Source organism: Meles meles, chromosome X (assembly GCF_922984935.1).
Source record: "Meles meles chromosome X, mMelMel3.1 paternal haplotype, whole genome shotgun sequence".
NCBI classification, from domain to species: domain Eukaryota; kingdom Metazoa; phylum Chordata; class Mammalia; order Carnivora; family Mustelidae; genus Meles; species Meles meles.
In genome coordinates this window covers 96,722,838-96,740,927 of record NC_060087.1, presented here as the reverse complement: position 1 = coordinate 96,740,927, position 18,090 = coordinate 96,722,838, and the positions used below count along the sequence as shown (strand labels likewise).

General features: G+C 36.6%; 1 pseudogene; it reads left to right on the top strand.

Annotated features, from left to right (window-relative positions):
* Window positions 1-5,132: 5,132 nt before the first annotated feature.
* Window positions 5,133-6,888, top strand: LOC123935066 (annotated as a pseudogene).
* Window positions 6,889-18,090: the final 11,202 nt, after the last annotated feature.

Genomic DNA, 18,090 nt, shown 5'->3' with positions numbered 1-18,090 from the left:
TCGGCAATTCTCCTTTTTGGTGGGGTCTTTCCTTGGTTTGGGGATCAGGGTAATGCTGGCTTCATAACAAGAGTCAGGAACTTTTCCTTCTGCTTCAATTTTTTGAAATAGCTTCAGGAGAATAGGTATTATTTCTTCTTTGAATGGTTGGTAGAATTCCCCAGGGAATCTGTCAGGTACTGGGCTCTTGTTTTTTGGGAGGTTTATGATCACTGCTTCAATCTCGTTAGGTCTATTCAATTTGTCAATTTCTTCCTGATTCAGTTTTGGAAGTTTATAGATTTCCAGGAATGCATCCATTTCATCTAGGTTGTTCAACTTATTGGCATATAACTGTTGATAATAATTTCTGATGATTGTTTCTATTTCCTTGGTGTTAGTCATGATCTCTTCCTTTTCATTCATAATTTTATTAATTTGGGTCCTCTTTCTTTTCTTTTGGATTAGTTTGGCCAATGGTTTATTTTTTTTTTCATTTTATTTATTTTTTTCAGCGTAACAGTATTCATTCTTTTTGCACAACACCCAGTGCTCCATGCAAAACGTGCCCTCCCCATTACCCACCACCTGTTCCCCCCACCTCCCACCCTTGACCCTTCAAAACCCTCAGGTTGCCCCAACCTCCCACCCCTGACCCTTCAAAACCCTCAGGTTGTTTTTCAGAGTCCATAGTCTCTTATGGTTCGCCTCCCCTCCCCAATGTCCATAGCCCGCTCAAGATGGCCAATGGTTTATTGATCTTATTGAGTCTTTCAAAAAACCAGCTACTAGTTTCGTTGATACGTTGTACTGTATCTCTAGTTTCTATCTCATTGATCTCTGTCCTAATCTTGATTATTTCCCTTCTTGTGCATGGGGTTGGCTTAATTTGTTGTTGATTCTCCAGTTCTTCAAGGTATAAAGACAGCTGGTGTATTCTGGATTTTTTTCAATTCTTTTGAGGGAGGCTTGGATGGTTATGTATTTCCCCCTTAGGACTGCCTTTCTTGTATTCATAGGTTTTGGACTGAAGTGTCTTCATTTTCATTGGTTTCCATGAATTGTTAAAGTTCTTCTTTGATTTCCTGGTTAATCCAAACATTCTTAAGCAAGGTGGTCTTTAGCTTCCAGGTGTTTGAATTCCTCCCAAACTTTTTCTTGTGGTTGAGTTCCAGTTTCAAAGCACTGTGGTCTGAGAATATGCAGGGAATAATCTCAATCTTTTGGTACCAGTAGAGTCCTGATTTGTGACCCAGTGTGTGATCTATTCTGGAGAAAATTCCCTGTGCACTTGAGAAGAATGAGTATTCTGTTGTTTTAGGGTACAGTGTTCTATATATATATCTATGAGGTCTGTCTGGTCCAATGTGTCATTCAATGCTCTTGTTTCTTTATTGATTATCTGCTTGGATGATCTATTAGTGAGAATGGCATGTTAAGATCCCCTACTATTAATGTATTCATATCAATATGACTCTTATCTTGATTAACAGTTGTCTTATGGAGTTGGCTGCCCCCATATTGGGGACATAAATATTTACAATTGTTAGATCTTCTTGGTGGATAGACACTTTAGGAATGATGCATTTTCAGGCCACAATGATGATACTGTTCCCATAGTGTTTGCCCACCAGGGAGTGACTTCAGGAAGAGATAGGTCTGGGACATATTATTTGTGAAGGACAATAGTTCCATTCACACATATATATGACTTAGCTTTGCAAATGTTATGATAAAATTCATTGGACATTTATGGCAAGTAAAAGCAGAAATTGGGGGAAATGTCTTTGGAGATCATCTAACCCAACTTCATTTTGGGGATATGGACAGCAGAGAAGAGGGGATAAAATTGGCTGTAATTGGACATAGTGATAATATTGATGTGAAGAGTAAGTTTCCTGTATTTTTCTAAGGAATAAAGTATTTAGCCTCAAAATATCTACCAATATTTGGTTATTGATATTCCAGATTGGTTCTCTAAGAAGTGAGAATCTCCAAGGATGGGTTATTTGTTTAGCAAAACACTGTCAAAAGAGAAATACTTTTAAGTATTTTTTTTAATTTAAGTAATCTCTACACCCAATGTGCAGTTCAAACTCACCACCTTGAGATCAAGTCTCACCTGCTCTTCTGACTGAGCCAGTCAGGCATCCCAAGAGAAATATTTTAAAGTTTGTGATGATGAGATTAAATCATGCCCAATTACAGCACTTTATGAGTCCTATAAACTTCAAATGCATGATTTTACACACATGTGTTCTGAAAGAACTATATTGTACACCTGTCAAATAACTACATAACCTGGTGCATTTGATTATTCTACAGTTGTGTTTTTTTATGGTTATAAAGCTATTTAGCTCTTCTTGAGCTTATGTTTATTGGAAGAGCAGCAGAAGAAATGACTTTAAGTGGCAGTTGCAAATGTTCTTTTAACATAAAGTCTGTTATCAAATTCCAAAGACAAATGGATGGATTGAGCTTGTTCACATCCATTTTAACATATGGCTAAGTACTTTGAAAAATTCCTGTTCCCCAGTAAAAGGCAGACATTAGTGAGAATGACGTTATTAACATAACTGCATCCTTCTTTTTTTTCATTTTTCAAAGATTTTATACATTTATTTGAGAGGGAAAGAGAGAGAGCATGAGTGGGGGGAGGAGCTGAGAGGTAGAGGTAGACTTCATGCTGAGCAGGGAGCGAGATCTGGGGCTTGATCCCAGGATGCTCAGATCATGAGCTGAGCCAGTCAGATGCTTAACTGACTGAGCTGCACAGGCGCCCCAACAGCATGCTTATTTGTAATTCATTGATGAAATATTAAAAGAGATAATTGGTGGTGGTTTTCATTAGAATAGTGAAAATAAGTTCATGTTCTTAATATGAGAATTTTAAGGTGTGGCCTTTATGGTGTTAGATTCTGCCAGTTATGTCATATATATTTTGATTACTAGAGTAAAATCAGAAGAGTAAACACTGAAGAAAGCCTAGAATAATGTTTTAAGAAGTAGGGAAGAGTGGGGGTGCCTGGGTGGCTCAGTGGGTTAAAGCCTCTGCCTTCAGCTCAGGTCATGATCCCAGGGTTCTGGGATCGAGCCCCGCATCGGGCTCTCTGTTTCGCAGAGAGCCTGCTTCCTCCTCTCTCTCTGCTGCCTCTCTGCCTACTTGTGATCTCTGTCTGTCAAATAAATAAATAAAATCTTAAAAAAAAGAAGTAGGGAAGAGTGTCCTATGTCAAATAATGGTAATAGATTGAGTAAGAAGATGACTGAAAATTATCTATGGAATTAGCAACAGAGATCTTTTATAATGTAGCATTTTAGAGTAAGGATTATTAAGTTACTCTTCAAAAAGATTAGCTGCCTCTCCTTAGAGTCCCTCCGACAAGCTTTTCCTTGTGGGGTGGGAGTTTAAATATTCTCACACCATAGATATGAACAGAAATATATGCTTCCTTTATGTTTTTCTTCTGGTACAGGAATGACAATGTTCCACACAAGAGTTTTCCTTTTAGTCTAGATAGATCTTAAAGAGGGCATGTTGACCAGCAATCAAAATATAATATGCAAAAGAAATACATGTTTGTTGTCAGCAAACCAATTAAATTTTGGAATTGTTTGTTACTGCAGCATAACCTAGTCTAACTATTGCTACACTTTGTCAAAGCAATTTTAATGGAATGATATTGATGGGGAAAGATGAGAATGAGTTAAAGAATGAAGAGATGACTTACTGCACCAATAATAATTTATTAGAAGTTAGTGGGAAACCTTCCCAACTACAAATACATGGAAATGCCAAGTAAAAAATATTTTTATTCTAAGTAACATAGTTGGTCTTGGAAAAAACAACAACAACAGATAAATGACCAAGAACAGAAAAAAGAGGAGAGATATATAGAAAGACAGACAAAAACTGAGAATAAACTGATGACCAGAGTTATAGGCACCTAAGATGACATTGAAGCCACGTTGGTATTGGAAAGAAGGAGGGATGTGGGTTATCATAATGACAGCGTTTGAAAGTTTTAATGATCCTGTAATAAGAAGGTAGGGCTTGTCCATCCCTAAGAGGATAAATGAGAAGAAAGACCACTGTGTAAGTTGAGACCAGAGCTTTTAAACTTGTGTGTGGTGGGGTATAGCTTAGTGTGCCTTACAGATGTTACAATTGTATTTTTTAAAAAGATTTTTATTTATTTCAGAGAGAGCAAGAGCGTAAGTGGAGTTAGGAGAGGGAGAAGGAGGCTCCCACAGAGCAGGAAGCCAGTTGCAGAACTCAATCCCAGGACCCAGTGATCATGCCCTGAGCTGAAGGCAGATGTTTAACTGACTGAGCTATCCAGGCACCCCAGATGTTACAATTTTCAATGTGCAGCATGATGTAAAGAGTTTAGGAAGCTTTGGATAGAAACATCATATACTTTAACTTTAATAAAAGGATAAAATAGAAAAATCCATTCAATCTCAGTGGAAGACAAGAAAGGAGCTTGTCAGTCTAGGAGATTTGGGGAATACAGTCCCATACTACATGGGGTTTAGGGGTTAAAATATACATTATATGTATGAGATAAGAACCCCAAAACTGAGATATTAGCACAATCTATGCCTCATATCTATGGTACACTTGTAAGACCCAAATATAAAATTCTGAGATATATATTCTCAATTCATGTAACAAAGAATCATCACAGAAAATCTTACTATGGGGCACCTGGGTGGCTCAGTGGGTTAAGCCTCTGCCTTCAGCTCAGGTCATGATCTCAGGGTCCTGGGATCCAGCCCCACATCAGGCTCTCTGCTCAGCAGGGAGCCTGCTTCCCCGTGCCGCACCCCCACCCCCGACACCTGATTCTCTGCCAACTTGTGATCTCCATCTGTCAAAAAAATAAATTAAATCTTAAAAAAAAGAAAATCTCTTAGTAGATATATGGTTACAATGAAAATTATAAAACAAATGAGAAAATAATCTAGCAGGGTGAAAAAATTACCTGACATAAAAGCATAAGGATCAGACTCTCAAAAACAATATTATAGAAACTACAAAAAATGCTTTAAAGAATTAAAGATATAGTAATAAAAGATGTGATATAAAAAGTAAGAAACACTATGTAAAAGAAGGAGATCTTAAAAATTAACCTTATAGGCGGAAGAAGATGGCACTCACCAGCTTTTTACCTGCACCTCCTCAGCTGAGGACCAGCTTGAGGCTGAAGAAAAGGCAAGATCCCAGAGATCACGACAGACCTCACTGGTCTCCTCCCGAAGAGAACCTCCCCCATACGGGTACCGGAAGGGCTGGATACCTCGGTTATTAGAGGATTTTGGAGATGGAGGTGCTTTTCCAGAGATCCATGTGGCCCAGTATCCACTGGATATGGGGCGAAAGAAAAAAATGTCAAATGCACTGGCCATTCAAGTGGATGCTGAAGGAAAAATTAAATATGATGCAATTGCTCGGCAAGGACAGTCAAAAGACAAGGTCATTTATAGCAAGTATACTGACCTGGTTCCCAGGGAAGTCATGAATGCAGATGAGCCAGACCTGCAAAGACCTGATGAAGAAGCTATTAAAGAGATAACAGAAAAGACAAGGGTAGCCTTAGAAAAATCTGTATCACAGAAGGTTGCTGCCGCCATGCCAGTTCGAGCTGCTGATAAACTGGCTCCAGCTCAGTATATTCGATATACACCATCTCAACAAGGAGTGGCTTTCAATTCTGGAGCTAAACAGAGAGTTATTCGGATGGTGGAAATGCAGAAAGACCCAATGGAGCCTCCAAGGTTCAAGATCAATAAGAAGATCCCCTGAGGACCACCTTCTCCTCCTGCACCTGTCATGCATTCTCCTAGCTGAAAGATGACTGTGAAGGAGCAACAAGAGTGGAAGATTCCTCCTTGTATTTCAAACTGGAAAAATGCAAAGGGGTATACAATTCCATTAGACAAATGTCTAGCTGCTGATGGAAGAGGCCTTCAGACAGTTCACATCAATGAGAACTTTGCCAAGCTGGCCGAAGCCCTCTATATTGCTGATCAGAAGGCTCGTGAAGCTGTAGAAATGCGTGCTCAAGTAGAGAGAAAGATGGCTCAAAAAGAAAAGGAGAAACATGAAGAGAAACTTAGAGAAATGGCCCAGAAAGCCAGGGAGAGAAGAGCTGGGATCAAAACCCATGTGGAAAAAGAGGATGGGGAGGCACGTGAGAGGGATGAAATCTGGCATGACAGGCGAAAAGAGAGACAGGATGACAGGAATCTTTCCAGGGCAGCTCCTGATAAGAGGTCGAAACTACAGAGAAATGAAAATTGAGATATCAGTGAAGTCATTGCTCTTGGTGTACCCAATCCTCAAACATCCAATGAAGTTCAGTATGACCAAAGGCTTTTCAACCAATCCAAGGGTATGGACAGTGGTTTTGCAGGTGGAGAAGATGAAATTTACAACCTTTATGATCAAGCCTGGAGAGGTGGCAAAGATATGGCCCAGAATATTTATAGGCCCAGTAAAAATCTGGACAAGGACATGTAACATGATGACCTAGAAGCCAGAATAAAGACCAACAGATTTGTTCCCGATAAGGAGTTTTCTGGTTCAGACCGCAGACAAAGAGGCCGAGAAGGACCAGTTCAGTTTGAGGAAGATCCTTTTGGTTTGGACAAGTTTTTGGAAGAAGCCAAACAGCACGGTGGCTCTAAAAGACCGTCAGATAGCAGCCGCCCCAAGGAACATGAGCATGAAGGCAAGAAGAGAAAGGAGTAGACACACCTCTCTTCAAAGTCAATGAACTTTTTATCCATAACCCTAATGATGGAAGTCAGATGGGGAAACACTTTGTACATGGCCAGGATAAAAACCAAATCTGGGTGTCAGACCCCAGCACTACTTTTTATTATGGGAGTAGCGGGGGAGGGGGAAAATTCTTTCAACTATTTAGTTTTTTTTAAAGAGTGGGTTGTGTTTGTGCTTCTCCTACTTTTGGCATTTATAGAACATACTGCCCCACACATGAAATTAAGACCACTTCCTTTTTGTGACATTAGTACTTTGGGGTTAATATTTTGTGTAAGAATGACTGCTAATGAATAAAGTTGCCCCAACCACAGTGAGTAGAAGGATGTTCATATACTGGAACTGTCCTGCCAAATGACATTTGCCCCTACTACATTTTGTTTTAATTTGGAGTGGGGAAATTGAGCTCTTGCTTGGTGCAACTATTTGTTTCAAATAAAAACATTTAGACAAAAAAAAATTAACCTTATAAAACTGAAAAAAATATAGTGATCACAGTACAAATAAAAAGATTGTATAAATAATAACACAAGGAATTCAAGAAATGGAAAACATGTTTTAGAAAGCTGCCAAATTTTAATACAGAGATAAACAAATGAAACATATGAAAAAGATATTAAGAGACGAGGGAAGCTGATTAGAACATTCAGTATACATTTCATAGGAGTTCCAGAAAGGGTGAAGAGAAATATGAAGGAAAGACAATATTTTGAAGAGATAATAGCTGAGACATTTCCAAAATTCAAAAGATAAGAATTCTCACATTCAGAAGTCACAAAAAGTCCCAAAAGAAAATTTTAAGAAATAGAGCTATCAGAAAGCTATATACAGAACAGCACACACAAAATGTTTCTTTCTGTGCCCATATACAGAATCTGGCACATAAAATTAGAAACACATTATGTTCAAACACACATGGAACACTTATGAAAACTGAACATATGTGTGATCCAAAAACATAACATAGTACAAAATGTTGATATGGACTATATTCTCTGAACACCATATAATATAATTAGAGACCAAGGGCAAAAAGGTACCTAAAATATAAAGCCTGGACAAATTTGTAATATGCATGTTTTTATATATTTGAAATATATATATATATTTCTATGCATTTATTAATATATCAATGGATATATATGTATCCATTCTAATTTTCTTGTAATCCATTTCTTGACCCATAGAGTACTTAGAAGTATATCTGTTAATTTCCAACACTTGGGGATTTTCTAGATCTCATATTGTTAGACTTTTATATTTAATTCCATTGCATTAGAAGAACACATAACTTTCTGTATGGCTTCAAACATTATATATTTATTATGGCTTGTTCTGTGGCTAAGCATATTATCTAAATGAACATGGCATGTGCACTTGGAAAGAATGTGTATTCTTCAATTTTAGGGTATAATATATAAATATTAACATCAAGGCTGCTGATAGTGCTTTTAGATCATTTATGACTTTATTGATCTTTGGACTACTTACATCAATTAAAGAGATATTTTATTTTTCATAGATTTTTAAATTTATTTTTGTGACAGAGAATGAGAGAGAGAGAGAGCACGCACAAGTGTGGGGCGGGGCAGAGGGAGAAGCAGACTCCCTGTGCTGTGCAGGGAGCTGACTAGGGACTTGATTCCAGGGCCCTGGAATCATGACCTGAGTGGAAGGCAGATGCTTTACCAACTGAGCCACCCAGGCTCCCTAAAGAGAAGTTTTAAAATCTCCAATGAAGTTTGTGACTTTCTCTATGTTTTCTTTAATTCTGTAAATTTCAGTTCATATATTTTGGGGCTGTTTTTAGAAACATGCATATGAAGATGATTTTATGTAAAATGCAGGGCTTTATCTCTATGGCTCTCCCCTTTCTTGGATTTCCCCCTAATTTTCTAGTTTCCTTTATATTTCTGTCCCTCAGGTTCTTCAATTTAGTTGAGAAGGTTCCCTTTAGCCAAAAAAAATAGAGCCTGAAAAATAATGCACTATATATATGTATTAGGGTAAACAATGCTAGCTGCTGTGATTATGCTTACATCAAAATTCCTTGCCAAAATAAATCTTTATTTTTTGCTCATATAATCATAATCAGTTTAGATAACTCTCCTCCAAGAGGTGACACTAGATCCTATTTGATTCCATCTTGTGGTTTCAACATCTTGTAATTTCAGTACTGCCTTTATATCATTCAGCCTTAGAGAAAGTGTGCTATAATGAAAAATATGTTTGATCTTTGTCTTAATTTCCTGACACAGAACTAAAAGCACTTCCTTGGAGTTTCTGGAGGAATATAAATGTCTTTTGTCATTCATAGCAAACTTCTTTGGACTATATACATGTAAGCATGAAAGAAATTATATCAATAATTTAAAACTATACCCAGCAAAAATCCTCCACTAGGACAAAGCAGATTAATAGGATGTTCTTATATATTTAAATGAGAGGAAGTATCAATCTTAGAGAAAGTGTTAATCTATACAAAAGTTTAAAGTATAGAGAAAATGGCAAAGTACTCAATATCCTTTTGTGAGGCTGGTCTATAATTTTTGCCAAAAAAACCTGACAAGTATAGTGATACAAAAGAACATTTAAAGCCTAATATATTTATGAACATAAATATATAAGTTTTATATAAGATATTAGTAATGTAAGACTACCAGTGTATTTTAAACGTGACTTATGAATAAACTGGATTTCTGCTGGGGACTTAAGAATGGTTTATCATTAGAAAATATACTACTTTTTAATACTATATTAACATATTTAAAGAGAAAGTTATATGATAGTCTTAAAAGAGTCCAAACAATAGATCAAATTAAACATCCTGTCATGATAAAAACTCTCACCAAAATACAGATTAAGGAAATCTTTTTAATTCTATAAAGTGTGTCAATACATTTTACAATAGACGTCTAATTGTGAAATGTTTAAAATAACCCCTTAATTTCAAAAATGTTTACTATAATAAAATGAAGTTATAGAAAGTCTAATTAAAAAGAATATTTTAAAATTAAATTGAACATATACAGAACAGAAGGAAGAAGCAAAGCTACCATCATTTGCTGTCTATATAATTATTTATACAGCAAATCCAGAAGAATTAAAATGCAAATGATGACAGATAACAATATTTCTGTACACAAAATCAGTATAAAAATTTGCTCAAATCCAAAATACTGACAGTAAAAAGTGCTGTGGGTATAAAGAAGAATAGCTCTCATTAATTGTTGGTGGGAATGCAAAATGATACAGCCAATTTGGAAGACAGTTTGGCAGTTTCTTACAACACCAAGCATATTCTTATGATATAGTCCAGCAATAGTATTCCTTTGAATTTACCGAAATAAGGTGAAAATATATGTCTACACAAAACCCTACACATGAAAGTTTATAAATTTATTTATAATCACAGAAAACTGGAAGCAGCGAAAAATGTCCTTCAGTGGGCAAATGGATAAACAAACTGTGGTACATCCATATGATGGAATATTACAAAACAATAAAAAATAAGCCATCCACCCATTCAAAGATATGAATAGGTCCTAAAAGTATACTGTTTTTTTAAGTATTTTTAAATTTTTTAAAAGATTTTTATTTATTTTTATTTATTTGACAGAGAGAGAGAGAGATCACAAGTAGGCAGAGAGGCAGGCAAAGAGAGAGGGGGAAGCAGGCTCCCCACTGAGCAGAGAGCCCAATGTGGGGCTTGATCCCAGGACCCTGAGATCATGACCTGAGTTGAAGGCAGAGATTTAACCCACTGAGCCACCCAGGTGTTCCCTAAAAGTATATTGTTAACTGAGGCCATTTAAAAGCCTATATACTTGTATGATGGGAATTACAAGAGTGATCTGATTGTCAGCTCAAAGCGTGCATATTTTAGGAATGAAGAATAGGAAAAGCACAGGGAGTTCTTTAGGCTATGAAACTATTCTGTATGATACTGTAATGATAAACACATTACACTATGCATTTATCAAAATTTACTGAACTTTATAGACAAAAAGTAGAGACTCAAAGACTAAAGACAAAAACAACCATATACAAATACTGCACATTATTAGATAAACTTGTTTTTTCCCAGGGATTCTGGTTAACAATTCTGATACTGTTATATGCTGAATCTAAAGAAATAAATAAAGGGGTAGCATATAAGTTGGATCTAGGCTTCTTACTGTTGGAGTGGGAGTTTATAGACAGGCAAGGCTAGAATGATCCATATGGTAATGGATTAGAGTTGGATTCATCATTATGAACTCATGTTTATCTTACTATAAATACAGATGGGGGCATATAGAAATATTTATAAACATGTGCATATACATGGGTTAGTATACATATGTATGTTTCATTGTTATATCAGTTGTGTGGATCTAAAAACAACAACAACCCAGAAGCAATGATTGATTGCTCATTACACTGAGAAGAATAAGTCAATCTCAGATGAATGCAACCAGAAAGATCTTTGGGAAAATGGCTGATTTAATGACTGGATCAAAAAACATACAAGATGAGCTTAAAGTATCTTGTAATGCAAGAAAGTAAGGAAGTGCTAAAAAATATCCATGATGATGGGGTATGTCAGATGGACACAGAAACCAACTGAGAGAGCTCTAATGGCCCAAACTGGAAGAATCTGAAAAAAAAGTAAATAAAGTGGTACTGGATTATAATGTAAAGAAAAAAATAAATGTCCATGAGCTCATACTGATATAAGTAAATGATTGAATAAATAAATAAATGGGGAAAAAAGACAAATCTCTCCTGTAGAATAATTCCAAAAAATTTGTGTAGCTGCTCTACTCTCAAGAAAGTCGAGCAAAACTCCCCTCTCCTTAAGTGAGTGTTGGCACATGGACTTCTTTCCAAAGAGTACAATATGGAAAGGGAAATGAAAAAAACAATTTTCCAGTAAAGAAACCTGATAGCCACTATATCAACCAAGTATCTGATGCCACCATCCTGCCATTTGCAACAACATGGACATATCTGGAGGACTTCAAGTTAAGTGAAATAAGCCAGACAAATACATCATGACCTCACATACATATGGAATCTAAAATAGTCAAACTCAAAAAGCTGAGAGTAGAATGGTGGTGGTCCTGGGGCAGAGGAAAGGGGATGGTGGGGGAGGCATTAGTCACAGGATATAAAGGTCTCAGTTACACAAGATAGATGAGTTCTTGAGATCTACTGTACAACATAGGGTATATGATTAACAATGTTGAATTATATACTTAAAATTTCCTAAGAGAGTAGATGATATAAAATGCTCTTACCTCAAAAGGGGGAAAAAAAAACAGAGCAAAACCAAAGAAGGTGGGAGAAAACTTTTTTTGGTGGTGATGAGTAAATTTATCACATTAACTATGATTATGACTTCATAGGTGTATACTTTAAACACATCAAGTCATGTATATTAATTACAGTTTTTATATGTCAATCATAATTTAATATAGTGTTTTTTTAAAAATGTTTCACCAGTAGCACTCAAATTTAAAAAAAAATTCAAGATCTTTATTGTATGATTATAAACTTCATTAAAAGACATAAAATAATAAATAAGAATATGGAAATGCACCATATCCACAAGTAGAAGCACTCCATATAATAATAATGATAATTCTTGCCAAACCAGTCAATAAATTCAATGCAATTTTTTAATGAAAATGCCAAAAGATTTTTAATGGAGCTTTTGAAGCTGACCGTAAAATCCCTCTGAACAACTAAAGAATTAGGGATATCAAAACAATTTTGAAGAAGAAAAAGATGGTGTAGGACTTGTCCTACCAGTTATTAAGATTTATTATAAAGCTGTAAAAATTAAAATTCTGTGATAGTCATAGAGGTATGGGCTTATAAACAAATGGAACAAAACTTATATAGAAATAGCTTCAAATATGCATCAAAAGTTGATATGTAATGAAGGTGGAATTAGGAAAAAATGGAGGGAAAATCAACTTTAAAGTAAAAGGCACTGGGACAGTTACTAAACCTCACCTCCTCTTAATCTCACAATTCTTACTCTACTCCAACCACTTTGACTCCCTGGCTGTTTTCCAGCTGCATTAAGCTACACCATCTAAAAGAAAGTGCCCTTGTCATTCTCTTTCATGGCTAGCTTCCTCTTTTCCTGAGGTCTTTGACTAAAAGTCATTTTATCAGTGAGGTCTTTTTTTTTTTTTTAAAGATTTTATTTACTTATTTGACAGAGAGATCACAAGTAGGTAGAGAGGCAGGCAGAGAGAGAGAGAGGGAAGCAGGCTCCCTGCTGAGCAGAGAGCCCAATGTGGGACTCGATCCCAGGACCCTGAGATCATGACCTGAGCCGAAGGCAGCGGCTTAACCCACTGAGCCACCCAGGTGCCCCTCAGTGAGGCCTTTTGTCTCTATATTCCCCCACTAGAATTTAAGCTCCATTTTGTACAGGACATGGTCTGTTTTGCTCACTGTTGTATCATCAGAAAAATAATACATGCACTACTACTAGTAATAGTAATTAGCATGATAGTAGGTACATGTTTCTGAGTGAATAGTAGTTGCTGAGTTAATAAATGAATGAATAAAGGATAATCCAAAAAATCAACCCCCTAAGATAATGTATACAAAAATCTTCATATGAATTTGAGATGACATAAAAAAAAAGGAAAATTGAAAACTATTTTAAAAATAGAGGAGACTATTATGAAATTTAAGAACATATGATTTTTTAAAACAGAAAAATGAGCAAAAGTGCGGATATGGAGCAAGATGGTGGAGAACTAGGAGACCAAAATATCACCAGGAGTTCGGCTAAATAGTTATCAAACCATTCTGAACACCTGCAAACTCAACAGGAGATAGAAGAGAAGAAGAGCAGCAATTCTAGGAACAGAAAAGTGACCACTTTCTAGAAGTTAGGATGTGCAGAGAAGTGAATCTCAAGTGACAGGAAGATAGAGTGTGGGGGGTGGCGAGTGGGCGGTGGAGGAGGGACTGGCTCCCAGCAAGTGAGAAAGCAGCAGAGCACAATATCAGAACTTTTAGAAGTCTGCTCCACTGAGGGATGTTGCTCAGAGGCTAAGTGAGGGGTGGAGCCCTTTCAGGGAGAGTGTGGTCTCAGGACTCATGAGGACACAAAAAGACCAGGGGTGTCTGAGTGTGGCAGAGCTCCCAGGTACCAGAGCAAGGGAGCCAGATGCAGAGACAGAGCTGAGAGGTGGACTCTCAGCTCAGGGTTACTTTAAACCATGAACTGAGGCACAGTTGGGCCACTGCTCTTCAAGCAGGGACCCCCACAAATGGCAGATCTGGAGAGACCCCCTCCTTCTTCTACCAGGAGAAGCAGCACAGGAGCATGCTTCAGGAATCAGCTGGGCTTGGAGACTCCAAAGTGGCCATGCACCAGTGATAGAAATGCTCAGTCACAGGCTGGATGAGCTCAGAGTACAGCCGGAGACCAGGGAGATAGGAGGGATTGACTGCTTTTCTCTGCAGGTGCATTGAGGAATGGGGCCCTGAACTCTTGGTTCCTATGAGCCTGGAGATTGGGAGACTGCCATTTTCATTCCCGCCCTCCAAAGCTGTATGGAAAGCATTCAGGGAGCAAAAGCTCCAGAGACCAAAACCTAGCAGATTATTTAGCCTGGCTCCTGGCAAGGGTGGTGCAATTCCACCTTGGGCAAAAACATTTGAGAATCACTGCAACAGCCCCCCCCCCAAGAAGATCAGCAAGAACATGCAGCCAAGACCAAGTTCACTGATCAATGAAAATTGCAGAACTCCCAATTTAGTATTTCAAAATTAATTTTTTAATTATATTTTTTCTTATTCTATTTTTTTATTTTTCCCCTTTCCTATTATAATGTTTTTAACTATTGTATCTCATCAATACCTTTTTAAAATCTTTTTAAATTTTCATTGTTATAGGCATATTTTATCTTTCATTGTATTTTACCTTTTTTTGGTATACATATAAGGCTTTTTTTTTTATAAATTTGGGATACAATTTCTTCTAATACATCAAAATATACCCTAACTCTAGCACATGGTTTTGTTCTAGACTCCAGCCTGATCACATTCTTTCCTCTTTTTTTTCTTTTTTCAACCAACTTCTTATCAATTCCTTTCATAGAAACTTTTTAAATTTTCATCTTTATATTCATATTCTATCCCTTCATCATGTTTATCCTTATTTTTGTATATATATTTTTTTCTTTCTTTAAAATTTTGGGAGGCAGTTTCTTCTAATGGGCCAAAATACACCCAAAATCAAATGTGTGGCTCTGTTCTATTCACCTGTCTAATATATAAATATATATATATATACACATATATATGTATATATATACTTTTTTTTTCTTTTTCACCCTTTTTTCTCTTGCTTAGTGTATATTTTTCTGGGGTAGTTGCTACCCTCTTAGTATTTTATTCTCTCATTCATCTATTCTTACCTGGATAAAATGACAAGGTGGAAAAACTCACATACACACAAAAAAAAAGAACCAGAGGAAGGACTGATGGGTAGGCACCTGATCGTTATGGACATTAGTAAGATGTCAGAACTAGAGTTCAGAATGATGATTATCAAAGTGCTAGCTGGACTGGAAAAAAGCATGAAAGATATTAGAGAATCCCTTTCTGAAGGAATAAAATCTCTTTCTGGAGAAATAAAAGAACCAAAATCTAACCAAGTTAAAATCAAAAAAGCTATTTATGAGGTGCAATCTAAAATGGAGGCTCTTATTGCTAGGCTAAATGAGGCAGAAGAGATAAATAGTGATACAGAAGACCAAACGATGGAGAATAAGAAGCTGAGCAAAAGAGAAACAAACAACTACTGGACCATGAGGGGAGAATTTGAGAGATAAGTGATACCATAAGATGAAACAGAATTAGAATAGCTGCAATCCCAGAAGAAGAAGAAAGAGATAGAGGGGGCAGAAGGTATACTGAAGCAAATTATAGCAGAGAATTCCCGTAATTTGGTGAGGGGACCAAGTATCAAAATCCAGGAGGCACAAAGAACCCCCCTCAAAATCAAAAAATAGGTTCATACCCCATCATCTAATAGTAAAATTTACAAGTCTCAGTGACAAAGAGAAAATCCTGAAAGCGGCTTGGGCAAGAGGTCTATAACATACAATGGTAGAAATATTAGATTGGCAACAGATCTACGCACAGAGACCTGACAGACCAGATAGGACTGGCATGATATATTCAGAGCACTAAATGAGAAAAGTATACAGCCAAGAATACTATATCCAGCTAGGCTGTTATTGAAAATAGAAGGAGAGAAAAAAATCTTCCAGGTCAAACAAAACATAGAAGAATTTGCAAACACCAAACCAACCCTACAGGAAATACTGAAAGAGGTCCTCTAAGCAAAGAGAGGGCCTAAAAGTAATAGACCAGAAAGGAACAGAGACAATATACAGTAACAGTCACTTTACTGGCAATACAATGGCACTAAATTCATATCTTTCAATAGTTACTCTGAATGTAAATGGGCTAAATGCTCCAATCAAAAGACACAGGGTATCAGAATGGATAAAAAAACAAGACTTATTGATTTGCTGTCTACGAGAAATTCATTTTAGACTCAAAGACATCTTTGATTTAAAGTGAGGGGGTGGAAAACAATTTACCATGCTAATGTACATCAAAAGAAAACTGGGGTGGCAGTCCTTATATCAGACAAATTAGATTTTAAGCCAAAGACTATCATAAGAGATGAGGAAGGACACTATATCATGCTTAAAGGGTCTGTCCAACAGGAAGATATAAAATATTTAAATATCTATGCCCCTAACATGGGAGCAGCCAATTGTATAAACCAATTAATAGCAAAATCGAAGAAAGACATCGACAATAATACAATAATAGTAGGGGACTGTAACACCCCCCCTCACTGAAATTCACAGATGATCTAAGCAAAAGATCAACAAGCAAATAAAAGCCTTAAATGACGCACTGGACTAGATGGACATCACAGATATATTTAGAACACTCCATCCCAAAACAATAGAATACCCATTCTTCTCTAGTGCACATGGAACATTCTCCAGAAAAGATCACATCCTGGGTCACAAATCAGGTCTTAACTGGTACCAAAACAATGGGAACATTCCCTGCATATTTTCAGACCACAACGGTCAGAAACTAGAACTCAGTCACCAGAGGAGAGTTGGGAAGAGCTCAAATACATGGAGGCTAAAGCACATCCTACTAAAGAATGAATGGGTCAACCAGGAAATTAAAGAAGAATCGAAAAAATTCATGGAAACAAATGAAAATGAAAACACAACTCTTCAAAATCTTTGGGATATGGCAAAAGTGGTCCTGAGAGGAAAGTATATACCAATACAAACCTTTGTCAAGAAATAAGAAAGGTCTCAAGTACATGACCTAACCTTACACATAAAGGAGCTGGAGAAAGAACAGCAAAGCCTAAACCCAGCAGGAGAAGAGAAATAATAAAGACCAAAACAGAAAACAATGAAATAGAAACCAAAAGAACAGTAGAACAAATCAACAAAACTAGGAGGTGGTTCTTTGAAAGAATTAATAAAATTGATAAAGTCTGGCCAGACTTATCAAAAAGAAAAGAGAAAAGACCCAAATTAATAAAATCATGAATGAAAGAGGAGAGATCACAAACACAAAAAAATACACTTATGAAAACATATTATGAGCAACTATACGCCTGCAAGTTTGACAATTGGGAAGAAATGGATGACTCCTAGAGATATATAAATCACCAAAACTGAACGAGGAAGAAATAGAAAACCTGAACAGACCCATAACCAGTAAGGAGATTAAAGCAGTCATCAAAAATCTCCCAACAAACAAGAGTCCAGGGCCAGAAGGCTTCCCAGGGGAATTCTACCAAATATTTAAAGAAGTAGTACCTATTCTCCTGAAACTGTTCCAAAAAAAATAGATATGGAAGGAAAACATTCAAACTCATTTTATGAGACCAGCATTTTATAAGGCCAGCATTACCTTGATCCCAAAACCAGACAAAGACCCCACCAAAAAGGAAAATTACAGACCAATATCCTTGATGAACACAGATGCAAAAATTCTCACCAAAATACTAGCTAATAGGATCCAACAGTACATTAAAAGGATTATTCACCACGAACAAGTGGGATTTATTCCTGGGCTGCAAGGTTGGTTCAATAACTGCAAATCAATTAATGTGACATAATGCATTAATAAAAGGAAGAAGAACCATATGATACTCTTAATAGATGCTGAAAAAGCATTTGACAAAATACAGCATCCTCTCTTGATCAAAACTCTTCATAGTGTAGGCATAGAGAGTACATATCAATATC